The sequence below is a fragment of the Paralichthys olivaceus genome, chromosome 7, assembly GCF_024713975.1.
Source record: "Paralichthys olivaceus isolate ysfri-2021 chromosome 7, ASM2471397v2, whole genome shotgun sequence".
NCBI lineage: Eukaryota > Metazoa > Chordata > Actinopteri > Pleuronectiformes > Paralichthyidae > Paralichthys > Paralichthys olivaceus.
In genome coordinates, this window is record NC_091099.1 from 18,780,979 (window position 1) to 18,807,892 (window position 26,914).

General features: G+C 40.0%; 1 long non-coding RNA gene and 31 other non-coding genes across 32 annotated transcripts in view; all 32 read left to right on the forward strand.

The window, feature by feature from the left end:
• Positions 1–6,405: 6,405 nt before the first annotated feature.
• LOC138410829 (uncharacterized) overlaps positions 6,406–26,914 on the forward strand; it is a 73,469-nt gene continuing 52,960 nt past the window's right edge. The window contains exon 1 of the long non-coding RNA XR_011243450.1: positions 6,406–6,755. This is a non-coding gene — a long non-coding RNA (uncharacterized lncRNA). The remainder of the gene's footprint in view (positions 6,756–26,914) is intronic.
• On the forward strand, positions 8,315–8,455 carry LOC138411017 (U4 spliceosomal RNA). Its single transcript, XR_011243660.1, has one exon. It is a non-coding gene; the product is annotated as a U4 spliceosomal RNA (small nuclear RNA).
• Positions 9,111–9,251, forward strand: LOC138411028 (U4 spliceosomal RNA). Its single transcript, XR_011243672.1, has one exon. It is a non-coding gene; the product is annotated as a U4 spliceosomal RNA (small nuclear RNA).
• On the forward strand, positions 9,924–10,064 carry LOC138411039 (U4 spliceosomal RNA). The gene has a single exon (XR_011243683.1). It is a non-coding gene; the product is annotated as a U4 spliceosomal RNA (small nuclear RNA).
• On the forward strand, positions 12,179–12,318 carry LOC138410951 (U4 spliceosomal RNA). Its single transcript, XR_011243594.1, has one exon. It is a non-coding gene; the product is annotated as a U4 spliceosomal RNA (small nuclear RNA).
• On the forward strand, positions 12,711–12,850 carry LOC138410935 (U4 spliceosomal RNA). The gene has a single exon (XR_011243578.1). It is a non-coding gene; the product is annotated as a U4 spliceosomal RNA (small nuclear RNA).
• Positions 13,244–13,383, forward strand: LOC138411050 (U4 spliceosomal RNA). Its single transcript, XR_011243694.1, has one exon. It is a non-coding gene; the product is annotated as a U4 spliceosomal RNA (small nuclear RNA).
• Positions 13,776–13,914, forward strand: LOC138410999 (U4 spliceosomal RNA). The gene has a single exon (XR_011243642.1). It is a non-coding gene; the product is annotated as a U4 spliceosomal RNA (small nuclear RNA).
• On the forward strand, positions 14,309–14,448 carry LOC138410928 (U4 spliceosomal RNA). The gene has a single exon (XR_011243571.1). It is a non-coding gene; the product is annotated as a U4 spliceosomal RNA (small nuclear RNA).
• Positions 14,841–14,980, forward strand: LOC138410985 (U4 spliceosomal RNA). The gene has a single exon (XR_011243628.1). It is a non-coding gene; the product is annotated as a U4 spliceosomal RNA (small nuclear RNA).
• LOC138410968 (U4 spliceosomal RNA) lies at positions 15,373–15,512 on the forward strand. The gene has a single exon (XR_011243611.1). It is a non-coding gene; the product is annotated as a U4 spliceosomal RNA (small nuclear RNA).
• Positions 15,905–16,044, forward strand: LOC138410952 (U4 spliceosomal RNA). Its single transcript, XR_011243595.1, has one exon. It is a non-coding gene; the product is annotated as a U4 spliceosomal RNA (small nuclear RNA).
• On the forward strand, positions 16,437–16,576 carry LOC138410936 (U4 spliceosomal RNA). Its single transcript, XR_011243579.1, has one exon. It is a non-coding gene; the product is annotated as a U4 spliceosomal RNA (small nuclear RNA).
• On the forward strand, positions 16,969–17,108 carry LOC138410953 (U4 spliceosomal RNA). Its single transcript, XR_011243596.1, has one exon. It is a non-coding gene; the product is annotated as a U4 spliceosomal RNA (small nuclear RNA).
• Positions 17,503–17,642, forward strand: LOC138410939 (U4 spliceosomal RNA). Its single transcript, XR_011243582.1, has one exon. It is a non-coding gene; the product is annotated as a U4 spliceosomal RNA (small nuclear RNA).
• LOC138410995 (U4 spliceosomal RNA) lies at positions 18,035–18,174 on the forward strand. The gene has a single exon (XR_011243638.1). It is a non-coding gene; the product is annotated as a U4 spliceosomal RNA (small nuclear RNA).
• Positions 18,567–18,706, forward strand: LOC138410950 (U4 spliceosomal RNA). Its single transcript, XR_011243593.1, has one exon. It is a non-coding gene; the product is annotated as a U4 spliceosomal RNA (small nuclear RNA).
• On the forward strand, positions 19,099–19,238 carry LOC138410954 (U4 spliceosomal RNA). The gene has a single exon (XR_011243597.1). It is a non-coding gene; the product is annotated as a U4 spliceosomal RNA (small nuclear RNA).
• LOC138410961 (U4 spliceosomal RNA) lies at positions 19,632–19,771 on the forward strand. Its single transcript, XR_011243604.1, has one exon. It is a non-coding gene; the product is annotated as a U4 spliceosomal RNA (small nuclear RNA).
• LOC138410955 (U4 spliceosomal RNA) lies at positions 20,164–20,303 on the forward strand. Its single transcript, XR_011243598.1, has one exon. It is a non-coding gene; the product is annotated as a U4 spliceosomal RNA (small nuclear RNA).
• On the forward strand, positions 20,697–20,836 carry LOC138410972 (U4 spliceosomal RNA). Its single transcript, XR_011243615.1, has one exon. It is a non-coding gene; the product is annotated as a U4 spliceosomal RNA (small nuclear RNA).
• On the forward strand, positions 21,229–21,368 carry LOC138410956 (U4 spliceosomal RNA). The gene has a single exon (XR_011243599.1). It is a non-coding gene; the product is annotated as a U4 spliceosomal RNA (small nuclear RNA).
• On the forward strand, positions 21,763–21,902 carry LOC138410983 (U4 spliceosomal RNA). The gene has a single exon (XR_011243626.1). It is a non-coding gene; the product is annotated as a U4 spliceosomal RNA (small nuclear RNA).
• Positions 22,295–22,434, forward strand: LOC138410994 (U4 spliceosomal RNA). The gene has a single exon (XR_011243637.1). It is a non-coding gene; the product is annotated as a U4 spliceosomal RNA (small nuclear RNA).
• Positions 22,830–22,969, forward strand: LOC138410991 (U4 spliceosomal RNA). Its single transcript, XR_011243634.1, has one exon. It is a non-coding gene; the product is annotated as a U4 spliceosomal RNA (small nuclear RNA).
• On the forward strand, positions 23,362–23,501 carry LOC138410945 (U4 spliceosomal RNA). Its single transcript, XR_011243588.1, has one exon. It is a non-coding gene; the product is annotated as a U4 spliceosomal RNA (small nuclear RNA).
• On the forward strand, positions 23,894–24,033 carry LOC138411005 (U4 spliceosomal RNA). The gene has a single exon (XR_011243648.1). It is a non-coding gene; the product is annotated as a U4 spliceosomal RNA (small nuclear RNA).
• LOC138410937 (U4 spliceosomal RNA) lies at positions 24,426–24,565 on the forward strand. Its single transcript, XR_011243580.1, has one exon. It is a non-coding gene; the product is annotated as a U4 spliceosomal RNA (small nuclear RNA).
• Positions 24,958–25,097, forward strand: LOC138410957 (U4 spliceosomal RNA). Its single transcript, XR_011243600.1, has one exon. It is a non-coding gene; the product is annotated as a U4 spliceosomal RNA (small nuclear RNA).
• LOC138411015 (U4 spliceosomal RNA) lies at positions 25,491–25,630 on the forward strand. The gene has a single exon (XR_011243658.1). It is a non-coding gene; the product is annotated as a U4 spliceosomal RNA (small nuclear RNA).
• LOC138410958 (U4 spliceosomal RNA) lies at positions 26,023–26,162 on the forward strand. The gene has a single exon (XR_011243601.1). It is a non-coding gene; the product is annotated as a U4 spliceosomal RNA (small nuclear RNA).
• LOC138411016 (U4 spliceosomal RNA) lies at positions 26,556–26,695 on the forward strand. Its single transcript, XR_011243659.1, has one exon. It is a non-coding gene; the product is annotated as a U4 spliceosomal RNA (small nuclear RNA).

Below are 26,914 nucleotides of genomic sequence, written 5' to 3' on the forward strand. Positions count from 1 at the left end.
TTCTTTCGAGTAGCACCACCATAGTTTCCATTCACAAACATGACACTGGGGTGGCAGTTGAGTACTCTTTTCTTTCTTTGCTGACTTAAAGGTACAGTGTGTAGAATTTTGTGATATCTAGTGTTGAAGTTGCATGTTACAGCTGAACACCCCTCACCTCACTCTCTCCTTCCAAACATGAAAAATAAAGGCTACCTCAGCCTTTAATTGTCATAAAAACTCAAAAGGTGTTTAGTTTGTCCAGTCCGGACTATTGTAAAAAACATGGTGGCCTCCGTAGAGAGGGTCCCCTATAAAGTATTTGAATATAAAGGGCCTTTTCTGGGATAAAGAAAACTACAATTCATACAATTTAGATGGATTTAACCAGTGAAAACATCATGAGGATTATTCTGCATTCAATTTCTGCCAATAGTTCCCTTTCACCTAAATCTTACACACTGGACCTTTAAGACTTTAGGCTGATTATTATGTAAATTAATAGCATTATCACTGCATCCACTTTGTCATTTTTAACATTGTTTTATTGTCTGGGTGTTATGATGATGCACAATACAATGCTTATTATAATAAACTTGACTTTGCCTTTAACATTAAGGTTTTATTTTTCGTAATTTATCAAAAAGTCTACCAAGGAACAATAACTATAACTCATCTGTCAGTGAGCTCTGCGTGCAACACATTTGTCATATTTTAAGCCACTGAATGTAATTGCACTTTTTCTGCAGATTAAACAACTACATAAAACATAAATAATCTGTTTGTACTTCATGCAAATGAACACAGATTTGTGTAAAAGTGAAAGGGAACTTGAGGACATTAAAATATTTTCAAAAGCAACTGCCCCTTATTCATTTATATTTCAGTGAGCCCCCATTTGACTTTGTCCTTACAAGAGCTCTATTAGCAGTCATAATAACACAAATTGTTGGTGCGCTCATTGTACTTTGGCTGCTGAATCGTTAATCACAAGAAGTATAATTCTGCAGCTCTTAAATCTAGTTAAGTTGAAAATGGTGTAACAATAATTCACTGCTGTGTGTGTTAATTTAACAGCCTTTGAATTGAGCCATGTGTGCGGTTTTTCTTTTTCAGAATTTTACAGATTCTTGACTGATATATGGAGAGAGGCTAAGAGTTTCTTTGATTTCCAATATGTTCCATATGTGTGCAAGTACAAGTCAAGCTTGATTGGCTCCATCATCACGTGAGAGATGGTGTGGAAAGCTCATGTTTTTTTCCTCAGAGCCTCATATCAGATACCACTGCAATTTGGCAGCCTGAGTTTATGACTCTGTGTCATGTCTTGTTGTGTGGCTTGAGTGTCAGTTTTGTTAGTGATTTATGGGCATGCAAATGAGGCTGTCTGTTTGGAGAGATGTGCTGCCGTTGCCCGGTGGGCCCCCGGAGCGGCGACTGGAGATGGTTTGGGTGTGAGTCAGTCCCTAACTGCTGACACAGGCTCAGAGTTGGCAAGGATTCCCGGAGCAAGATGGGGAGATGGCCTTCACAGGTCTTCACATTGACTGATGAGATCAAGGAAAAAGTAGGCCAAGCCAGACAAGTGTCAGGCAAACAGACACTCAGAAATAGAGCGAGAGAGACAAACACTCCCCAATCACAAATAGAGCTGGGGGAGTGGAAAGTGGCGCGGGTAGAGCCAGGTTGTTTTGGGTCTGAGTTCAATGTGTCCAAAGCTGTTTGTCTAAAGAGTAATGAGGCTGCTGATTCTTGGAACATGCTGGCCCAGGGGATGTCGGTAGCCAGGAAAGGCCAAGTCAAGCTCTCCAAACTCACTAAAGTAGAATAGAAGTTCAGTTTGTCCTCTACCAGATAAGCTGACTGTGATGACATTTTGATCAATGCATCCCCATACCTTCCCGCAGCTCGTCTTTATGTTGCTTGAATAGTGATGATCTGTTATCATGCCAGTGTCAAACGGTACCATTCATCATATAGTGTCCCTCAGCTGGCCCAGGCACTAAAATGGTTGACTATCAACACATAATACAACTTAACTTATGATACAGCATTTAAGTTGTCTATAATTGATGTAGCAGTCATATCAGATTCAAGGTTCAGAGTTCAGTCTAATGTCATGTGGTTACACTGCCCTCTGTAGGTGGTAAATTATATTGTTTCATCAACTCAACCTCATTAACAAAGGGGAAGGTAAAACGTGTCACTATTTAGCATTTGAGAGTAGAGTCTACATGTATACATAACAAATGGTTTCTCACACATAATAATGTGGCTGTAATCAGCTTTAAGGCCAGTTCATATGTTGATGTGATGTGTCAACAATTTGAACTTCTTTGTGTTTTACTGTATTGTTGTTGTCAAATATACTAATGAACATATCGAATCTGCTTATAACTAATTTACAGTAAGTTATAACCTATCTTTCTTCAGTGCTTATAAACACTAAATTGGGTGACTAATGATGTGTTGCCAACAGGATCGACAGGATGTAAATTATACATTTTAATATAGACTACAGTGTGTGTAGTGTGTGTACCTCAAAGACAAAATCATCTGGGGCGCCGGCTCGCTCAAGCTCGGCTCCGACCCGGCCCTTCGATGTGTGTCATCTCCTATTCTCTCTCCCCATTTCACGCTCGCACTGTCAAAGGCAAAAAGGCCCAAACATATCTTGAAAAAAGGGTGATATATTCTGGCAGAACAGTGCTATAACCAACAAATAGCTGAATAAACAACTTTGTAAATGACAGATATTAAGAATTGTTCTGATTTCAGTGACACTGTATCATATTATATCATACTGGACTAATGGTGTGTCCTTGCCCCAGACATTTATGCTACATGGTGTGAATATCTTCATAGTAACAGGACCCACTGTGATCAGGAAAATGATGGATATTTTCACAGATGCAGTTTTGAATTAGTTATGAGCATATCCCCCAATACAATAAGGAATTGTAGGTAAGATAAGCAAATGCTTGTTGAGGGCACACACATATATGAGCATCACCACTGCAGTTACTGCAGAAGAAGACATATATGAATATTGCATAAAGTATGAGTAAGAGTTCAAGTGGAGCTAACGTCTTGGAGGTATTTAGTAATTCTTCACTATACGGCTGGCTTATGCAGACTTCATGCATTAATTCCTCTCATATGACCTTCACAGATGAAGTTGTGTTAATCATATGCCATTTTGTAAATAACTTAACAACAGTTAATCTTGGCTTTGATTCAAAAATGCATAATTGTGCCATCACTGCATTCATTTTTAATGCAGGTGTTGAGACAGGGAATGTAAATGATTTCTGCTGGAATCAGAATAATTTTTCTCCACATTCTTGTGCTTTTGCTTTTGCAAATTTGGTGAAAGTTGACAGATTCTGTAGCGGCGAATCTAAACATGCAGAAATACATAATGGTGCAGTTCACGGACACTGTCATGGGTGAATGATGGAGGTGTGAAGAAAGATTCCAGAGGGAGGTTATATAGACTATACACATGATGACTGCCTCCCTGACCCACGTCTATAGCTGTCAGTATGACGGAAAGGGAGAGACGTGTGAAGAATTTAGCTATATGGCTTCTGGATACAGAGCTCAGATCCTCCATCATGTGTGACAAGGAGACATCAGGTTTAGTATGAAATGGACAGACAGGCTTATGGTGCCACTCTGACTCAGTCTGGGAATAACCACAAACTGGGAATAGCAGTGTGGCAGCAGTGAGTGGGCTGGTGTGAACAGTCTCCAAGCATGTGTGTCTTTCTGCATGTGTATGTCAGAGAAAGAACATTTCAATCTGAGGGTTGATATTCAGAGATGCTAGTTGAGTGTGGAATGTATAACAGATATGTGCTTAGATATACTTTATCTTATACACATATATGGCTGTTTGGCACCAAAGAGTCAAATTAAGAGAAAACATTGTGTCTTTCACTTTAATTTTTTAAGAGGAAACTAAAAGGCACCATGAGCTACATTTGTCTTCTCTTATCAGATGTCCTCTTGCACTGGTTCAGCTGTCACTTTGCCCAAGAAAAATGTCATTGTTTTCCTCTCCCTGCTCATAACACAATCTAATCACAGTTTGCCCAGCTCATCCTCTATTGTCCAGGTGGCCCCACTCTGAGAGGGAGCAGAGGGACTCTCAGTGTCTATAAATGCCCTTAACCAGGCTGATGTGATGCCGCCCAGATTACACAATGGCCTGTGCACATCCTGCTACACTTAAATGTGGGAAAACAAATATACAACACGTGTACACAAAATGTGTGCAGCATAGCCATTCCCAATTGAGTCACTGATCAGTAACTCAAAGAGGTTGCGTGTCCTTGACAAGGTCTGTAAAAGTGTGATTATGGGGAAAAAGCTGCAGCGTGTGGTCTAAGCTGGATCAGCCTAGTTGGCACATACAAAGTCTACAGACTTAGCTGACAAGCTTTCATTTCCCCAACCCAAAACAGTCTTCATTGCTGTATGAGCTGCTCCACATGGTTTTACATTAGTTAAGATCATGACCTGAGTATAACAGTGATTTTTCTGTTTCTTTTTTCCGAGCTGTGTTATCGATGATTCAGGGGGGAGGTAGCACGTTGAAGACTACTTCCCATTGAGCCCCTTTTGAATGGCATGTTATTATGTGGGCTACCCAGCAGCCTGTGCTGGATGGTAGAAACAGCTAGGTCATCTGTTACACTCTCTTTTCATCCCTCTGCCTATCAGCGGGGTGAGCTACAGCCCAAAGGGACATCGACTGCTCTCACAGAAACCTCTTTTTTTTCCACAGGTCAGGTATAAGCCTTGCAATGAGACACCACACCCCACTACAAATCCGCAGACACCGCTTGAGTGGACAGCGCTGGAGATAAAGGGGAAATACCAAAGTAATCAGGTGCCTCAGAGAATTAGAGGATATTATTACTGTCACAGTTGTTAAATGACCATAACCCAACGTGCACTCAAATGCTTTTTAAGCCAAGTTAAAGGGATCATCTTGTGAATTGAACTCTGTCCACGTTGTGTGTTTCTTGGGTTGAGAAGAGAGAAAATTTGGGCTTTTCAGGTGAGGATGAAACAGAGGCTGGCAGGATTCATTTGAGATTACTCGGCGCAAACATGGTGTAATCCCCTTATCTGCGTACTTACCTGTCCCTGACAGTGATCCAAGCCTACCTCTATGAGCTTCATTGGCTTGACATTCTGGCAGGAGCAAATCCCTGTCTAATGTGTCAGCCCAGGCAGCCTTAACACCTGGCACGCCATCGCTTATCTGCTGAGCACCCAAAGCACCTGCATTATCCCAGCGAAGCTTCACAACAAGTGAAGGGGCTTCTAATATCAACGTATGTGAAATTACAGTTTGTGTCACACACCACAAACACAGAGTGCAAAGCATGTACCGTTACTACAGGCTTATGACCAGGTCAAAATACACACACAGCACCAGACACCCCTCATTTTTACATATTATTATCTTTATTTTTTAATGAGTAAATAGTCTATTCCCAGTTATTGTGACCGGGTTACTACATCCCTCTCTTTAACACATAATCTTATAGGACCTCCATTAAAACTATAGAAATATTATTCGTTTTAACAGGTGATCATGGTATAGACCGTGAGTGACCATTGCAAACAACATTGTAGCTCATACTTTTGAAATCTGTGCTTCCATTGTTGAAAATCTTTAATCATCTCCGGCTCAGCGCCATGGGATTTTAACATATACTTAGTGTGGTTAGGACAGTGTTATGGAATGCAACAGTGTGTAGCTTAAGTAAAAGTATGAAATCAACGAGCCAATCATTTATAATTCTTATGTTAAAGTCTGTTCCCCTTCAATGCGTTTCCCCTCATTAACCTGAACCTCATCCTAGCTTTCATACTCCCAATAATAACCTGATTGAAACCCTGATCCACGGCTAAATGAACCTCCAGGGCCTGAGGAAAACATTTGTTGTCCGGCCTCTATTGACCCTCATATACACTACATGACAGCTTCACTAATTTCACCAGGCACCTGAAACTAAAAAATGTGCACATTGTTTAAACAAAAATGCCAATGATTCTCTGGTACCAGCTATTCTCAGGTGAGTATGTATTAGTCTCTCTCTCTTTACTACATTATAATCATTACATTATTATCGGGTTTGTAACTGTCAGACACCAGGGTCAGGAACTGGTGGGAATTTTCACAGTTTTAAAGACTCAACAATTAACACATAATGGATATATTTTTCAGACAACGATAGTTGTTGGTTGTACGCTTACGCTAAAGGGCTAATAATTATGTAACAACACTAACTTGCCCTTGGTTTTTCAGAAGCTACATTTAAACGACGCATTAACAAAAGTTAGAAAAAGAAACCATTGACGTAATGAATCCAAATCTAGTCACAAAGGCAGGTTGTTATTGGAGGCTACTTCAGCGGTACAAATGAGCGATTACTGGTGGTATAAAGCAGAACTAAACAGGCTAATCGTAAATATAGCACCTTGGAGTCGAGGGTCCGTAGTTACCCGACGTTACTTACTCCAACCACTAGGGGCGCTAGTTGCGACAGCGTTTGAACGAAGGAAAAACACTCTTTTCGCAACTTTGACGCCAGCGGCCATTTTGTTTGTCGCTACGGATCCGGCGCCGTCCTGACAGGTCACGACCAGGTGGACCGCTGCTAACCCTGGACGCTGTTTATGGATTCATTTCCCCGTTATTAGGACACAACACTTTGAACAACGAGGAGTGTTTTCCTTCTTCAACAGACCTGCAGGTGAGTCCTTTCATCTCGTGTTAATGTCTGTTCAATGGGGCGTTGCACAATTACCTGACAACATCTGCAGCAAATGTCCTTTTAGTTCCATCACTCTGTCTCTGTTCATGTTAGCTAACGTAACAGTTGAAGTTGCAGCGTTGCAGCGTTGCAGCATTCCTTAAGCTGTAGAAACGGTGTGGGTGTGTTCATATGTTATATTTGTTTATACTGGAAATGGGTCTAATTTAGAAACTTTGATTTTACTTTTGAAAGAGGAAGTGTAGCAGGCCTCTCATTGTTTATTCCTCCCTCTGGTGGTGGTTCACTGTCATAGCATTGTCGAGGGATTCATGAGCAGGTTTATATTTTTACCAAGTCTTCTTGAAGTCGCGACATATTTGTTTAAAGGACAGTTTCAGTCTAAAGTTGAAGCCCAGAAACACTTGTTTTTCAGCCATGTTAACCCTCACAGAAGTGCGTTTGCGATTATAAACAATCCCAGCGGATATTCTCATACACAAATAGATTAGGTGTATGTATATTATTGGGTTAATAGCTTAATATTTGCACTCAAGTAAAAAGTCTCCTTCATGGGGGAAGTGGAGAAGGATTGTCCTCGTCTGTTCTCCCCCCTGCTGGCGGTTCAGTGTCAAAGCAGTGTCCAGGCCCCCTTGATGAGCAGGAGATACTTTTACTCATCTTCAAATTGCGACACATATTTTGTATATTTATAATAAAAACGTTTGTTTAATGTTGCAACAAACATTATTATGATGCTGATTATTATTATGGTCTTTCAAACCAAGTGTGTGTTTGTCAACTCTCCCCACATTATTATATTCATTAAAAAAACTTCTACGTTTTGATTGTTTGTCTGGGTTATAGCTGAACTAAAGTCAATTCAGTTAAGTGATCGATTTAACTCCACCCAGTTGTTTATCCGGTTACTTTCCCTCAGAGATGAAGTGGAGCAGGGCTGTCCTCCTCGATGCTGCCTCCTGGTGGTGGTTTAGTGTCATAGCATTACGGAGGGAGCCATGATGAGCAGGAGCTTTTTTCATGTGTTATAAACATCGTTTCCTTGACGTGCATTTCTGGATTTGCTTTTTGACCATTCCAGTTTTTGGTGTAAATCACTGTATTGTGTTGCAAAGCCTGGTGTTTGTTTGTTTCCCCTCCCAAACAGGAACACGCGATTAGAAAATATAAATAAATCACACTAGACATCCTCACATGTTCAAGATTACCATGTATACTTATTTAAGTTAGCGGCGTATCTGCGTAATAACTGTGCCTCCGAAAAAACGTGCAGTACCTGAACTAAAGGAAATATAGTGTTGAGTGACAGCACTATGAGGGATCCAATCCCATCATGCATTGCGCCTTGGTGACCGTGTAATATAAATGTAAGATTAAAACTAACGAACGAGACAAAATACAGAGAGCAGCTCTTCTTGTGAAGTTAATACGAAGGATTGTGCGCAGAGGAGCCGGTGATCCCGCCGATCAGACGCATGGACCATACGTAAAGTACGTATGCAGCGGAATCACTCGCTCTGATGTCTCGGATATTCGTCAGCTTTGCGCAGTGGCAGTATCGTAGCCTATGAGGTTTATCCGAGGCGCGATTATTGCTAGTTGAAAACTTTACCCAATACCCCGCCTTGACGACTTGAAATATAGTCGGCAATGGCAATTTTTGACGGTCTCTAAGGAGACTGATTTCACTGTTTACACATCAAATAACTTCAATGAGGAAGAAGCTGCAGCAGTTAGACGATATCATACTTTATTTAGTAGTTTGAGTAAGGTGTAGACGTTGTTTAGACCATGAGAATTACAAACGAAATATTCTGATTATACTGTTCTTTAAAACCAAGCCATTCAATAGTGTAGTTAAAATGTAAACGTTGATAGGGTCACTTTATTTAGTCCGCCTGAGTCAAGGGAGCCCGTAACAGAGACGTACCGGACGTGACGTCATTTCCCCTGGTAACCTCTCTCTGTTTTGTATTTATTTAAGTTATATGTGTTTTTTGGTTAGGTCATTTGTTTGAACACTTACTCTCATTGATCACACGTCACTACCGCCGAGTCGAATCAAAACTGTTTACAAAGGTCGAATGTTTTACAACTGTTTAGAGTACTTGAGAGTTTCCCAGCCCCTCCTCTTTAATCTATTACCCGTAGAAGAATATATGTATTATGAAGTCCCCGTTGCTCCTCCGTAGGGATTGTATATTTCTATATAAAGCTCATATTCCAACATCATGATATATTATGAAGTTGTTCGCGTGAAACCACATGTGCTTAAAACCGTAACAGAGAGGTGTGCGGAGCAGAGTGAGCTCGTGTTGAATGAGATCAGTCGTCAGCTTTGCGCAGTGGCAGTATCGTAGCCTATGAGGTTTATCCGAGGCGCGATTATTGCTAGTTGAAAACTTTACCCAATACCCCGTCATGACGACTTGAAATATAGTCGGCAATGGCAATTTTTGACGGTCTCTAAGGAGACTGATTTCACTGTTGAAACAAAATCAACCTCAAATGTTCCCACACGATCTGATCACTTTGTCCCACTGCTTTAAACTTGTCACGACATACATATCTTGAATGACAAATAATATCTCTGCTCTCTGTTTTGTCACAAAAACAAGTCAGTCTGTGTGGAAACCATGCGACGGCTTTGTGGTTAAAGTGTAAATAGTGACAGGGTCAAACAGTGGTTGTTAATTTAGTCCGGCTGAGTTTACGGAGCCCTAAACAAAGACGTACCGGATGTGACGTCATTCCCAGCGTTAACCCCTTTCTGTTTTGTTTTTTATTCATTTAAAGTTCTGTGTGTGCCTCTTGGTTGCATCGTTTCTTGAAGACTTCAGACATCACTGCACGATTCAACCGCCGAGTTCGATCAAAAGTGTTTACACTAAGGTTGAAGAGTTTTAGTACAGTACTTGACAGTTTTCCATTATCCAGCCCCTCCTCAATATATATAACCTGCAGAAGAATATATGTATTATGAAGTCCCCGTTGCTCCTCCGTAGGGATTGTATATTTCTATATAAAGCTCATATTCAAACATCATGATATATTATGAAGTTGTTCGCGTGAAACCACATGTGCTTAAAACCGTAACAGAGAGGTGTGCGGAGCAGAGTGAGCTCGTGTTGAATGGGATCAGTCGTCAGCTTTGCGCAGTGGCAGTATCGTAGCCTATGAGGTTTATCCGAGGCGCGACTATTGCTAGTTGAAAACTTTACCCAATACCCCGTCATGACGACTTGAAATATAGTCGGCAATGGCAATTTTTGACGGTCTCTAAGGAGACTGATAATGCTGTTCATAATAATTGAAGTACCAGATTTTAAGATGGCATTGTTCGTGTGTAGTTGGACATTGCAGTCAATAGCTGAGTGTGTGTAGTTGAGATGTGCTGGTGAGTAGTGTGCCAGTATTCCTTGTTATGGTCCGTTGAATGTTTACTAAAGTTTGATTTTACTGTCGTCGTAAGGGAGGGGGTGCGCACAATCAAAGTACAGCTTCTCCGGAGAGCAAGCTCCAGGGGAAAAACGCACACGATCATCTAGCATAGGTCTCCAAAAGGGGGAACGCGGTCCGGTCCGGATCCAGACCCTACTATTAGATTTTGACCGAGCGTTTACATTTTAACCTGCGCGACCTTTCCCACATTTACGGTAGTTTTATTTTAACCTGCGCATCTTTAGTGTCTCTACGGTAAATCCTGGCAGCGCATGGCAGAGTTTACTTGAGAAAGTGGGAACAAAGAGAGAACGAGTGGTAAAGCTGTTTAGTTGTTAATATTTGTTGATATGTGAAATGTAATTGAGGAAAAAAAATAAGAAAGTGGGAAACTCAAACTACATATTTTATTCTTCTAAAATTAAGCACCTTATTTTAAGATGCCTTTTTTCAAAAGCTCTTTATTTTGTTTTTAAATGCAAACCTTACCTTACTTGAAACAGGCAAATAACATTTATTTTATTATTAGAGTACCCTCCAGTTCAATGTGAAAATGAATAATAAACATTGTTGAAATACTATTGAATTGTACTTTCTTTATTTTATTTGACAGTCAGTTTTGGACTTCATACAGACATTTATAAAACTACTAGGCTACCTTAAAATATATGGCACTGAATCATAACGCATGCTAGACATTATGGTTTATAAATGTAGATTTATATATTTAACTTGAATGAAACAAGCTCTTGCACCAATTTTATTTTGGAGAGATTTTGTATGGGACTGTCAAGGACAGATTAGCAGTTCAGACTGGGCTATTTTTTATTGAGGAATAATGCCTTGCAGTGTATACTTCTAAATAATATGAATGACACAAGTTATTTTAATGTTATCTTTGATAAATGCATAATTATATCAATCGAGTGATACAAATTAATCGCTAGATTAATCAAAACAAATGAATCGTATATAAATGGATTAATTAAAAAAATATGGTGCAGCCCTAAACACAAATATCTAAATGTTCAACACAGGCTTGTTTCTTTCTTTTTTTGCATTTGAGGGGAAATATGTTTTTTCCATTCAATTTTGTATCAACAAACCCTTAGGCACCTTCCTAATATCAAGACAGAATTCAACCTTAGGGTTAAAAAACGTTCTAAATCATGTTCCATTCTTTGTTAAACAAGCAACTGATTTGTGTCATCAATAGGCAGAGAACCTTCTGGTCTGGACTCAGGCCTATTACTGTATTAGATTTTGACGGAGCATTTCTTTTTTAACCTGCACAACTTTCCTCGCATTTATGGTAGTCTTATCTTAATCTATGCAGCTTTGATTTTCTTCCCAGTAGTAAATCCTTGCAGGCCACGGTAGAGTGGGGAACAAAGAGAAAAGGAGTGTTAAAGCTAAATGACAATAACAAAGAAAAGACTATTCCGTGTTGTGTATCTATCAGACTAAAGAGAGAAGATAGGGAGATTCTACTATGGATACCATTTCCTCCTGGGCAATTTAATATGATTACAATTTTTTCTACCTTATACCCCCGTTACTAGTATATAGTGTTTTATTTTATTTGAATAAAGAGTGGTTTAAGTTAGGGGGGGAAAGAGCAGTATTCCAACACTTGAGTTTCCTTCTACTACAATACTTCAGCACATGAGCAAAGTTACTTTCAGGTCTGACTCAAACCATAATTGTTGGGCCAACATTTAAATGAGTAGCCCCGCCTACCAAACTAAGTACAATCACTTAATAAACCATATCAGTTTATCCTGCTTAAACAGCAATTTATCTCCATCTCAGTTAAATGTACCTGACTTTTAATACTAACAGTAGAACCCCACCACAACATGGCTGGTTTCATTTACTTTTGGGTCCCATTATGCAGTGTTAAACCCTAGCATAGGGTTGTGCAGATGTTTGAGACCCTCCGTCTGTAAATCAGTCTCATCATCCTTTCGCAGTGGCAGTATCGTAGCCTATGAGGTCAATCCGAGGCGTGATTATTGCTAGTTGAAAACTTTAACCAATTCCCGCCTTGACGACCTGAAATACAGTCGGCAATGGCAATTTTTGATGGTCTCTAAGGAGACTGATCATTTTGTGAATATTAAAGCAGAGGTATCATCTTGTTAGTCTGAGCAGTATTTATACACTTGAATTTCCTACAACTACAATACTTCAGCACATGAGTAAAGTTACTCTCAGGTCTGACTCAAACCATAATTGTTGAGCCAACATTTAAATGAGTAGCCCCGCCTACCAAACTAAGTACAATCACTTAATAAACCACATCAGTTTATCCTGCTTAAACAGCAATTTATCTCCATCTCAGTTAAATGTACTTGACTTTTAATACTAACAGTAGAACCCCACCACAACATGGCTGGTTTCATTTACTTTTGGGTCCCATAATGCAGTGTTAAACCCTAGCATAGGGTTGTGCAGATGTTTGAGACCCTCCGTCTGTAAATCAGTCTCATCATCCTTTCGCAGTGGCAGTATCGTAGCCTATGAGGTCAATCCGAGGCGTGATTATTGCTAGTTGAAAACTTTAACCAATTCCCGCCTTGACGACCTGAAATATAGTCGGCAATGGCAATTTTTGATGGTCTCTAAGGAGACTGATCATTTTGTGAATATTAAATCAGATGAACCATCTTGTTAGTATGAGCAGTATTCCAACACTTGAGTTTCCTACTATAAAATACTTCAGCACATGAGTAAAGTTACTCTCAGGTCTGACTCAAACCATAATTGCTGGGCCAACATTGAAATAAGTAGCCCCCCCCCTACCAAACTAAGTACAATCGCTTAATAAACCACATCAGTTTATCCTGCTTAAACAGCAATTTATCTCCATCTCAGTTAAATGTACCTGACTTTTAATACTAACAGTAGAACCCCACCACAACATAGCTGGTTTCATTTACTTTTGGGTCCCATTATGCAGTGTTAAACCCTAGCATAGGGTTGTGCAGATGTTTGAGACCCTCCTTCTGTAAATCAGTCTCATCATCCTTTCGCAGTGGCAGTATCGTAGCCTATGAGGTCAATCCGAGGCGTGATTATTGCTAGTTGAAAACTTTAACCAATTCCCGCCTTGACGACCTGAAATATAGTCGGCAATGGCAATTTTTGATGGTCTCTAAGGAGACTGATAATTTTGTGAATATTAAATCAGATGAGCCATCTTTTTAGTTTGAGCAGTATTCCAAAACTTGGGTTTCCTACTACTACAATACTTCAGCAAAAGAGTAAAGTTACTTTCAGGTCTGACTCAAACCATAATTGTTGGGCCAACATTTAAATGAGTAGCCCCGCCTACCAAACTAAGTACAATCACTTAATAAACCATATCAGTTTGTCCTGCTTAAACAGCAATTTATCTCCATCTCAGTTAAATGTACCTGACTTTTAATACTAACAGTAGAACCCCACCACAACATGGCTGGTTTCATTTACTTTTGGGTCCCATTATGCAGTGTTAAACCCTAGCATAGGGTTGTGCAGATGTTTGAGACCCTCCGTCTGTAAATCAGTCTCATCATCCTTTCGCAGTGGCAGTATCGTAGCCTATGAGGTCAATCCGAGGCGTGATTATCGTAGTTGAAAACTTTAACCAATTCCCGCCTTGACGACCTGAAATACAGTCGGCAATGGCAATTTTTGATGGTCTCTAAGGAGACTGATCATTTTGTGAATATTAAAGCAGAGGTATCATCTTGTTAGTCTGAGCAGTATTTAAACACTTGAATTTCCTACTACTACAATACTTCAGCACATGAGTAAAGTTACTCTCAGGTCTGACTCAAACCATAATTGCTGGGCCAACATTGAAATAAGTAGCCCCCCCCCTACCAAACTAAGTACAATCACTTAATAAACCACATCAGTTTATCCTGCTTAAACAGCAATTTATCTCCATCTCAGTTAAATGTACCTGACTTTTAATACTCATAGTAGAACCCCACCACAACATAGCTGGTTTCATTTACTTTGGGGTCCCATTATGCAGTGTTAAACCCTAGCATAGGGTTGTGCAGATGTTTGAGACCCTCCTTCTGTAAATCAGTCTCATCATCCTTTCGCAGTGGCAGTATCGTAGCCTATGAGGTCAATCCGAGGCGTGATTATTGCTAGTTGAAAACTTTAACCAATTCCCGCCTTGACGACCTGAAATATAGTCGGCAATGGCAATTTTTGATGGTCTCTAAGGAGACTGATAATTTTGTGAATATTAAATCAGACGAGCCATCTTGTTAGTTTGAGCAGTATTCCAACACTTGGGTTTCCTACTACTACAATACTTCAGCAAAAGAGTAAAGTTACTTTCAGGTCTGACTCAAACCATAATTGTTGGGCCAACATTTAAATGAGTAGCCCCGCCTACCAAACTAAGTACAATCACTTAATAAACCACATCAGTTTGTCCTCCTTAAACAGCAATTTATATCCATCTCAGTTAAATGTACTTGACTTTTAATACTAACAGTAGAACCCCACCACAACATGGCTGGTTTCATTTACTTTTGGGTCCCATAATGCAGTGTTAAACCCTAGCATAGGGTTGTGCAGATGTTTGAGACCCTCACTCTGTAAATCAGTCTCATCATCCTTTCGCAGTGGCAGTATCGTAGCCTATGAGGTCAATCCGAGGCGTGATTATTGCTAGTTGAAAACTTTAACCAATTCCCACCTTGACGACCTGAAATATAGTCGGCAATGGCAATTTTTGATGGTCTCTAAGGAGACTGATCATTTTGTGAATATTAAATCAGATGAACCATCTTGTTAGTATGAGCAGTATTCCAACACTTGAGTTTCCTACTATAAAATACTTCAGCACATGAGTAAAGTTACTCTCAGGTCTGACTAAAACCATAATTGCTGGGCCAACATTGAAATAAGTAGCCTCCCCCTACCAAACTAAGTACAATCGCTTAATAAACCACATCAGTTTATCCTGCTTAAACAGCAATTTATCTCCATCTCAGTTAAATGTACCTGACTTTTAATACTAACAGTAGAACCCCACCACAACATAGCTGGTTTCATTTACTTTGGGGTCCCATTATGCAGTGTTAAACCCTAGCATAGGGTTGTGCAGATGTTTGAGACCCTCCTTCTGTAAATCAGTCTCATCATCCTTTCGCAGTGGCAGTATCGTAGCCTATGAGGTCAATCCGAGGCGTGATTATTGCTAGTTGAAAACTTTAACCAATTCCCGCCTTGACGACCTGAAATATAGTTGGCAATGGCAATTTTTGATGGTCTCTAAGGAGACTGATCATTTTGTGAATATTAAATCAGATGAGCCATCTTCTTAGTTTGAGCAGTATTCCAACACTTGGGTTTCCTACTACTACAATACTTCAGCAAAAGAGTAAAGTTACTCTCAGGTCTGACTCAAACCATAATTGTTGGGCCAACATTTAAATGAGTAGCCCCGCCTACCAAACTAAGTACAATCACTTAATAAACCATATCAGTTTATCCTGCTTAAACAGCAATTTATCTCCATCTCAGTTAAATGTACCTGACTTTTAATACTAACAGTAGAACCCCACCACAACATGGCTGGTTTCATTTACTTTTGGGTCCCATTATGCAGTGTTAAACCCTAGCATAGGGTTGTGCAGATGTTTGAGACCCTCCGTCTGTAAATCAGTCTCATCATCCTTTCGCAGTGGCAGTATCGTAGCCTATGAGGTCAATCCGAGGCGTGATTATTGCTAGTTGAAAACTTTAACCAATTCCCGCCTTGACGACCTGAAATACAGTCGGCAATGGCAATTTTTGATGGTCTCTAAGGAGACTGATCATTTTGTGAATATTAAAGCAGAGGTATCATCTTGTTAGTCTGAGCAGTATTTATACACTTGAATTTCCTACAACTACAATACTTCAGCACATGAGTAAAGTTACTCTCAGGTCTGACTCAAACCATAATTGTTGAGCCAACATTTAAATGAGTAGCCCCGCCTACCAAACTAAGTACAATCACTTAATAAACCACATCAGTTTATCCTGCTTAAACAGCAATTTATCTCCATCTCAGTTAAATGTACTTGACTTTTAATACTAACAGTAGAACCCCACCACAACATGGCTGGTTTCATTTACTTTTGGGTCCCATAATGCAGTGTTAAACCCTAGCATAGGGTTGTGCAGATGTTTGAGACCCTCCGTCTGTAAATCAGTCTCATCATCCTTTCGCAGTGGCAGTATCGTAGCCTATGAGGTCAATCCGAGGCGTGATTATTGCTAGTTGAAAACTTTAACCAATTCCCGCCTTGACGACCTGAAATATAGTCGGCAATGGCAATTTTTGATGGTCTCTAAGGAGACTGATCATTTTGTGAATATTAAATCAGATGAACCATCTTGTTAGTATGAGCAGTATTCCAACACTTGAGTTTCCTACTACTACAATACTTCAGCAAAAGAGTAAAGTTACTTTCAGGTCTGACTCAAACCATAATTGTTGGGCCAACATTTAAATGAGTAGCCCCGCCTACCAAACTAAGTACAATCACTTAATAAACCATATCAGTTTGTCCTGCTTAAACAGCAATTTATCTCCATCTCAGTTAAATGTACCTGACTTTTAATACTAACAGTAGAACCCCACCACAACATGGCTGGTTTCATTTACTTTTGGGTCCCATTATGCAGTGTTAAACCCTAGCATAGGGTTGTGCAGATGTTTGAGACGCTCCGTCTGTAAATCAGTCTCATCATCCTTTCGCAGTGGCAGTATCGTAGCCTATGAGGTCAATCCGAGGCGTGATTATTGCTAGTTGAAAACTTTAACCAATTCCCGCCTTGACGACCTGAAATACAGTCGGCAATGGCAATTTTTGATGGTCTCTAAGGAGACTGATCATTTTGTGAATATTAAAGCAGAGGTATCATCTTGTTAGTCTGAGCAGTATTTAAACACTTGAATTTCCTACTACTACAATACTTCAGCACATGAGTAAAGTTACTCTCAGGTCTGACTCAAACCATAATTGCTGGGCCAACATTGAAATAAGTAGCCCCCCCCCTACCAAACTAAGTACAATCACTTAATAAACCACATCAGTTTATCCTGCTTAAACAGCAATTTATCTCCATCTCAGTTAAATGTACCTGACTTTTAATACTCATAGTAGAACCCCACCACAACATAGCTGGTTTCATTTACTTTGGGGTCCCATTATGCAGTGTTAAACCCTAGCATAGGGTTGTGCAGATGTTTGAGACCCTCCTTCTGTAAATCAGTCTCATCATCCTTTCGCAGTGGCAGTATCGTAGCCTATGAGGTCAATCCGAGGCGTGATTATTGCTAGTTGAAAACTTTAACCAATTCCCGCCTTGACGACCTGAAATATAGTCGGCAATGGCAATTTTTGATGGTCTCTAAGGAGACTGATAATTTTGTGAATATTAAATCAGACGAGCCATCTTGTTAGTTTGAGCAGTATTCCAACACTTGGGTTTCCTACTACTACAATACTTCAGCAAAAGAGTAAAGTTACTTTCAGGTCTGACTCAAACCATAATTGTTGGGCCAACATTTAAATGAGTAGCCCCGCCTACCAAACTAAGTACAATCACTTAATAAACCACATCAGTTTGTCCTCCTTAAACAGCAATTTATATCCATCTCAGTTAAATGTACTTGACTTTTAATACTAACAGTAGAACCCCACCACAACATGGCTGGTTTCATTTACTTTTGGGTCCCATAATGCAGTGTTAAACCCTAGCATAGGGTTGTGCAGATGTTTGAGACCCTCACTCTGTAAATCAGTCTCATCATCCTTTCGCAGTGGCAGTATCGTAGCCTATGAGGTCAATCCGAGGCGTGATTATTGCTAGTTGAAAACTTTAACCAATTCCCACCTTGACGACCTGAAATATAGTCGGCAATGGCAATTTTTGATGGTCTCTAAGGAGGCTGATCATTTTGTGAATATTAAATCAGATGAACCATCTTGTTAGTATGAGCAGTATTCCAACACTTGAGTTTCCTACTATAAAATACTTCAGCACATGAGTAAAGTTACTCTCAGGTCTGACTAAAACCATAATTGCTGGGCCAACATTGAAATAAGTAGCCTCCCCCTACCAAACTAAGTACAATCGCTTAATAAACCACATCAGTTTATCCTGCTTAAACAGCAATTTATCTCCATCTCAGTTAAATGTACCTGACTTTTAATACTAACAGTAGAACCCCACCACAACATAGCTGGTTTCATTTACTTTGGGGTCCCATTATGCAGTGTTAAACCCTAGCATAGGGTTGTGCAGATGTTTGAGACCCTCCTTCTGTAAATCAGTCTCATCATCCTTTCGCAGTGGCAGTATCGTAGCCTATGAGGTCAATCCGAGGCGTGATTATTGCTAGTTGAAAACTTTAACCAATTCCCGCCTTGACGACCTGAAATATAGTCGGCAATGGCAATTTTTGATGGTCTCTAAGGAGACTGATAATTTTGTGAATATTAAATCAGACGAGCCATCTTCTTAGTTTGAGCAGTATTCCAACACTTGGGTTTCCTACTACTACAATACTTCAGCAAAAGAGTAAAGTTACTTTCAGGTCTGACTCAAACCATAATTGTTGGGCCAACATTTAAATGAGTAGCCCCGCCTACCAAACTAAGTACAATCACTTAATAAACCATATCAGTTTGTCCTGCTTAAACAGCAATTTATCTCCATCTCAGTTAAATGTACCTGACTTTTAATACTAACAGTAGAACCCCACCACAACATGGCTGGTTTCATTTACTTTTGGGTCCCATTATGCAGTGTTAAACCCTAGCATAGGGTTGTGCAGATGTTTGAGACGCTCCGTCTGTAAATCAGTCTCATCATCCTTTCGCAGTGGCAGTATCGTAGCCTATGAGGTCAATCCGAGGCGTGATTATTGCTAGTTGAAAACTTTAACCAATTCCCGCCTTGACGACCTGAAATACAGTCGGCAATGGCAATTTTTGATGGTCTCTAAGGAGACTGATCATTTTGTGAATATTAAAGCAGAGGTATCGTCTTGTTAGTCTGAGCAGTATTTAAACACTTGAATTTCCTACTACTACAATACTTCAGCACATGAGTAAAGTTACTCTCAGGTCTGACTCAAACCATAATTGCTGGGTCAACATTGAAATAAGTAGCCCCCCCCTACCAAACTAAGTACAATCACTTAATAAACCACATCAGTTTATCCTGCTTAAACAGCAATTTATCTCCATCTCAGTTAAATGTACCTGACTTTTAATACTAACAGTAGAACCCCACCACAACATAGCTGGTTTCATTTACTTTGGGGTCCCATTATGCAGTGTTAAACCCTAGCATAGGGTTGTGCAGATGTTTGAGACCGTCCTTCTGTAAATCAGTCTCATCATCCTTTCGCAGTGGCAGTATCGTAGCCTATGAGGTCAATCCGAGGCGTGATTATTGCTAGTTGAAAACTTTAACCAATTCCCGCCTTGACGACCTGAAATATAGTCGGCAATGGCAATTTTTGATGGTCTCTAAGGAGACTGATAATTTTGTGAATATTAAATCAGATGAGCCATCTTGTTAGTTTGAGCAGTATTCCAACACTTGGGTTTCCTACTACTACAATACTTCAGCAAAAGAGTAAAGTTACTTTCAGGTCTGACTCAAACCATAATTGTTGGGCCAACATTTAAATGAGTAGCCCCGCCTACCAAACTAAGTACAATCACTTAATAAACCATATCAGTTTGTCCTGCTTAAACAGCAATTTATCTCCATCTCAGTTAAATGTACCTGACTTTTAATACTAACAGTAGAACCCCACCACAACATGGCTGGTTTCATTTACTTTTGGGTCCCATTATGCAGTGTTAAACCCTAGCATAGGGTTGTGCAGATGTTTGAGACCCTCCGTCTGTAAATCAGTCTCATCATCCTTTCGCAGTGGCAGTATCGTAGCCTATGAGGTCAATCCGAGGCGTGATTATTGCTAGTTGAAAACTTTAACCAATTCCCGCCTTGACGACCTGAAATACAGTCGGCAATGGCAATTTTTGATGGTCTCTAAGGAGACTGATCATTTTGTGAATATTAAAGCAGAGGTATCATCTTGTTAGTCTGAGCAGTATTTAAACACTTGAATTTCCTACTACTACAATACTTCAGCACATGAGTAAAGTTACTCTCAGGTCTGACTCAAACCATAATTGCTGGGTCAACATTGAAATAAGTAGCCCCCCCCTACCAAACTAAGTACAATCACTTAATAAACCACATCAGTTTATCCTGCTTAAACAGCAATTTATCTCCATCTCAGTTAAATGTACCTGACTTTTAATACTAACAGTAGAACCCCACCACAACATAGCTGGTTTCATTTACTTTGGGGTCCCATTATGCAGTGTTAAACCCTAGCATAGGGTTGTGCAGATGTTTGAGACCCTCCTTCTGTAAATCAGTCTCATCATCCTTTCGCAGTGGCAGTATCGTAGCCTATGAGGTCAATCCGAGGCGTGATTATTGCTAGTTGAAAACTTTAACCAATTCCCGCCTTGACGACCTGAAATATAGTCGGCAATGGCAATTTTTGATGGTCTCTAAGGAGACTGATAATTTTGTGAATATTAAATCAGACGAGCCATCTTGTTAGTTTGAGCAGTATTCCAACACTTCGGTTTCCTACTACTACAATACTTCAGCAAAAGAGTAAAGTTACTTTCAGGTCTGACTCAAACCATAATTGTTGGGCCAACATTTAAATGAGTAGCCCCGCCTACCAAACTAAGTACAATCACTTAATAAACCATATCAGTTTGTCCTGCTTAAACAGCAATTTATCTCCATCTCAGTTAAATGTACCTGACTTTTAATACTAACAGTAGAACCCCACCACAACATGGCTGGTTTCATTTACTTTTGGGTCCCATTATGCAGTGTTAAACCCTAGCATAGGGTTGTGCAGATGTTTGAGACCCTCCGTCTGTAAATCAGTCTCATCATCCTTTCGCAGTGGCAGTATCGTAGCCTATGAGGTCAATCCGAGGCGTGATTATTGCTAGTTGAAAACTTTAACCAATTCCCGCCTTGACGACCTGAAATACAGTCGGCAATGGCAATTTTTGATGGTCTCTAAGGAGACTGATCATTTTGTGAATATTAAAGCAGAGGTATCATCTTGTTAGTCTGAATTGTATTTAAACACTTGAATTTCCTACTACTACAATAGTTCAGCACATGAGTAAAGTTACTCTCAGGTCTGACTCAAACCATAATTGCTGGGCCAACATTGAAATAAGTAGCCCCCCCCCTACCAAACTAAGTACAATCACTTAATAAACCACATCAGTTTATCCTGCTTAAACAGCAATTTATCTCCATCTCAGTTAAATGTACCTGACTTTTAATACTAACAGTAGAACCCCACCACAACATGGCTGGTTTCATTTACTTTGGGGTCCCATTATGCAGTGTTAAACCCTAGCATAGGGTTGTGCAGATGTTTGAGACACTCCGTCTGTAAATCAGTCTCATCATCCTTTCGCAGTGGCAGTATCGTAGCCTATGAGGTCAATCCGAGGCGTGATTATTGCTAGTTGAAAACTTTAACCAATTCCCGCCTTGACGACCTGAAATATAGTCGGCAATGGCAATTTTTGATGGTCTCTAAGGAGACTGATAATTTTGTGAATATTAAATCAGACGAGCCATCTTGTTAGTCTGAGCAGTATTCCAACACTTGGGTTTCCTACTACTACAATACTTCAGCAAAAGAGTAAAGTTACTTTCAGGTCTGACTCAAACCATAATTGTTGGGCCAACATTTAAATGAGTAGCCCCGCCTACCAAACTAAGTACAATCACTTAATAAACCATATCAGTTTGTCCTGCTTAAACAGCAATTTATCTCCATCTCAGTTAAATGTACCTGACTTTTAATACTAACAGTAGAACTCCACCACAACATGGCTGGTTTCATTTACTTTTGGGTCCCATTATGCAGTGTTAAACCCTAGCATAGGGTTGTGCAGATGTTTGAGACCCTCCGTCTGTAAATCAGTCTCATCATCCTTTCGCAGTGGCAGTATCGTAGCCTATGAGGTCAATCCGAGGCGTGATTATTGCTAGTTGAAAACTTTAACCAATTCCCGCCTTGACGACCTGAAATATAGTCGGCAATGGCAATTTTTGATGGTCTCTAAGGAGACTGATCATTTTGTGAATATTAAAGCAGAGGTATCATCTTGTTAGTCTGAGCAGTATTTAAACACTTGAATTTCCTACTACTACAATACTTTAGCACATGAGTAAAGTTACTCTCAGGTCTTACTCAAACCATAATTGCTGGGCCAACATTGAAATAAGTAGCCCCCCCCCCTACCAAACTAAGTACAATCACTTAATAAACCACATCAGTTTATCCTGCTTAAACAGCAATTTATCTCCATCTCAGTTAAATGTACCTGACTTTTAATACTAACAGTAGAACCCCACCACAACATAGCTGGTTTCATTTACTTTGGGGTCCCATTATGCAGTGTTAAACCCTAGCATAGGGTTGTGCAGATGTTTGAGACCCTCCTTCTGTAAATCAGTCTCATCATCCTTTCGCAGTGGCAGTATCGTAGCCTATGAGGTCAATCCGAGGAGTGATTATTGCTAGTTGAAAACTTTAACCAATTCCCGCCTTGACGACCTGAAATGTAGTCGGCAATGGCAATTTTTGATGGTCTCTAAGGAGACTGATAATTTTGTGAATATTAAATCAGACGATGCATCTTGTTAGTTTGAGCAGTATTCAAACCCTTGCATTTCCTACTACTACAATACTTCAGCACAAGAGTAAAGTTACTCTCAGGTCTGACTCAAACCATAATTGTTGGGCCAACATTTAAATGAGTAGCCCCGCCTACCAAACTAAGTACAATCACTTAATAAACCATATCAGTTTATCCTGCTTAAACAGCAATTTATCTCCATCTCAGTTAAATGTACCTGACTTTTAATACTGACAGTAGAAGCCCACCACAACATAGCTGGTTTCATTTACTTTTGGGTCCCATTATGCAGTGTTAAACCCTAGCATAGGGTTGTGCAGATGTTCGAGACGCTCCGTCTGTAAATCAGTCTCATCATCCTTTCGCAGTGGCAGTATCGTAGCCTATGAGGTCAATCCGAGGCGTGATTATTGCTAGTTGAAAACTTTAACCAATTCCCGCCTTGACGACCGGAAATATAGTCGGCAATGGCAATTTTTGATGGTCTCTAAGGAGACTGATCATTTTGTGAATATTAAAGCAGAGGTATCATCTTGTTAGTCTGAGCAGTATTCAAACAATTGAATTTCCTACTACTACAATACTTAAGCACAAGAGTAAAGTTACTCTCAGGTCTGACTCAAACCATAATTGCCGGGCCAACATTTAAACGAGTAGCCCCCCCTACCAAACTAAGTACAATCACTTAATAAACCACATCAGTTTATCCTGCTTAAACAGCAATTTATCTCCATCTCAGTTAAATGTACCTGACTTTTAATACCAACAGTAGAACCCCACCACAACATGGCTGGTTTCATTTACTTTGGGGTCCCATTATGCAGTGTTAAACCCTAGCATAGGGTTGTGCAGATGTTTGAGACCATCCGTCTGTAAATCAGTCTCATCATCCTTTCGCAGTGGCAGTATCGTAGCCTATGAGGTCAATCCGAGGCGTGATTATTGCTAGTTGAAAACTTTAACCAATTCCCGCCTTGACGACCTGAAATATAGTCGGCAATGGCAATTTTTGATGGTCTCTAAGGAGACTGATAATTTTGTGAATATTAAATCAGACGACGCATCTTGTTAGTTTGAGCAGTATACAAACCCTTGCATTTCCTACTACTACAATACTTCAGCACAAGAGTAAAGTTACTCTCAGGTCTGACTCAAACCATAATTGTTGGGCCAACATTTAAATGAGTAGCCCCGCCTACCAAACTAAGTACAATCACTTAATAAACCACATCAGTTTATCCTGCTTAAACAGCAATTTATCTCCATCTCAGTTAAATGTACCTGACTTTTAATACTAACAGTAGAACCCCACCACAACATGGCTGGTTTCATTTACTTTTGGGTCCCATTATGCAGTGTTAAACCCTAGCATAGGGTTGTGCAGATGTTTGAGACCCTCCGTCTGTAAATCAGTCTCATCATCCTTTCGCAGTGGCAGTATCGTAGCCTATGAGGTCAATCCGAGGCGTGATTATTGCTAGTTGAAAACTTTAACCAATTCCCGCCTTGACGACCTGAAATATAGTCGGCAATGGCAATTTTTGATGGTCTCTAAGGAGACTGATCATTTTGTGAATATTAAATCAGACGATGCATCTTGTTAGTTTGAGCAGTATACAAACCCTTGCATTTCCTACTACTACAATACTTCAGCACAAGAGTAAAGTTACTCTCAGGTCTGACTCAAACCATAATTGTTGGGCCAACATTTAAATGAGTAGCCCCGCCTACCAAACTAAGTACAATCACTTAATAAACCACATCAGTTTATCCTGCTTAAACAGCAATTTATCTCCATCTCAGTTAAATGTACTTGACTTTTAATACTAACAGTAGAACCCCACCACAACATGGCTGGTTTCATTTACTTTTGGGTCCCATTATGCAGTGTTAAACCCTAGCATAGGGTTGTGCAGATGTTCGAGACCCTCCGTCTGTAAATCAGTCTCATCATCCTTTCGCAGTGGCAGTATCGTAGCCTATGAGGTCAATCCGAGGCGTGATTATTGCTAGTTGAAAACTTTAACCAATTCCCGCCTTGACGACCTGAAATACAGTCGGCAATGGCAATTTTTGATGGTCTCTAAGGAGACTGATCATTTTGTGAATATTAAAGCAGAGGTATCGTCTTGTTAGTCTGAGCAGTATTTAAACACTTGAATTTCCTACTACTACAATACTTCAGCACATGAGTAAAGTTACTCTCAGGTCTGACTCAAACCATAATTGCTGGGTCAACATTGAAATAAGTAGCCCCCCCCTACCAAACTAAGTACAATCACTTAATAAACCACATCAGTTTATCCTGCTTAAACAGCAATTTATCTCCATCTCAGTTAAATGTACCTGACTTTTAATACTAACAGTAGAACCCCACCACAACATAGCTGGTTTCATTTACTTTGGGGTCCCATTATGCAGTGTTAAACCCTAGCATAGGGTTGTGCAGATGTTTGAGACCGTCCTTCTGTAAATCAGTCTCATCATCCTTTCGCAGTGGCAGTATCGTAGCCTATGAGGTCAATCCGAGGCGTGATTATTGCTAGTTGAAAACTTTAACCAATTCCCGCCTTGACGACCTGAAATATAGTCGGCAATGGCAATTTTTGATGGTCTCTAAGGAGACTGATAATTTTGTGAATATTAAATCAGATGAGCCATCTTGTTAGTTTGAGCAGTATTCCAACACTTGGGTTTCCTACTACTACAATACTTCAGCAAAAGAGTAAAGTTACTTTCAGGTCTGACTCAAACCATAATTGTTGGGCCAACATTTAAATGAGTAGCCCCGCCTACCAAACTAAGTACAATCACTTAATAAACCATATCAGTTTGTCCTGCTTAAACAGCAATTTATCTCCATCTCAGTTAAATGTACCTGACTTTTAATACTAACAGTAGAACCCCACCACAACATGGCTGGTTTCATTTACTTTTGGGTCCCATTATGCAGTGTTAAACCCTAGCATAGGGTTGTGCAGATGTTTGAGACCCTCCGTCTGTAAATCAGTCTCATCATCCTTTCGCAGTGGCAGTATCGTAGCCTATGAGGTCAATCCGAGGCGTGATTATTGCTAGTTGAAAACTTTAACCAATTCCCGCCTTGACGACCTGAAATACAGTCGGCAATGGCAATTTTTGATGGTCTCTAAGGAGACTGATCATTTTGTGAATATTAAAGCAGAGGTATCATCTTGTTAGTCTGAGCAGTATTTAAACACTTGAATTTCCTACTACTACAATACTTCAGCACATGAGTAAAGTTACTCTCAGGTCTGACTCAAACCATAATTGCTGGGTCAACATTGAAATAAGTAGCCCCCCCCTACCAAACTAAGTACAATCACTTAATAAACCACATCAGTTTATCCTGCTTAAACAGCAATTTATCTCCATCTCAGTTAAATGTACCTGACTTTTAATACTAACAGTAGAACCCCACCACAACATAGCTGGTTTCATTTACTTTGGGGTCCCATTATGCAGTGTTAAACCCTAGCATAGGGTTGTGCAGATGTTTGAGACCCTCCTTCTGTAAATCAGTCTCATCATCCTTTCGCAGTGGCAGTATCGTAGCCTATGAGGTCAATCCGAGGCGTGATTATTGCTAGTTGAAAACTTTAACCAATTCCCGCCTTGACGACCTGAAATATAGTCGGCAATGGCAATTTTTGATGGTCTCTAAGGAGACTGATAATTTTGTGAATATTAAATCAGACGAGCCATCTTGTTAGTTTGAGCAGTATTCCAACACTTCGGTTTCCTACTACTACAATACTTCAGCAAAAGAGTAAAGTTACTTTCAGGTCTGACTCAAACCATAATTGTTGGGCCAACATTTAAATGAGTAGCCCCGCCTACCAAACTAAGTACAATCACTTAATAAACCATATCAGTTTGTCCTGCTTA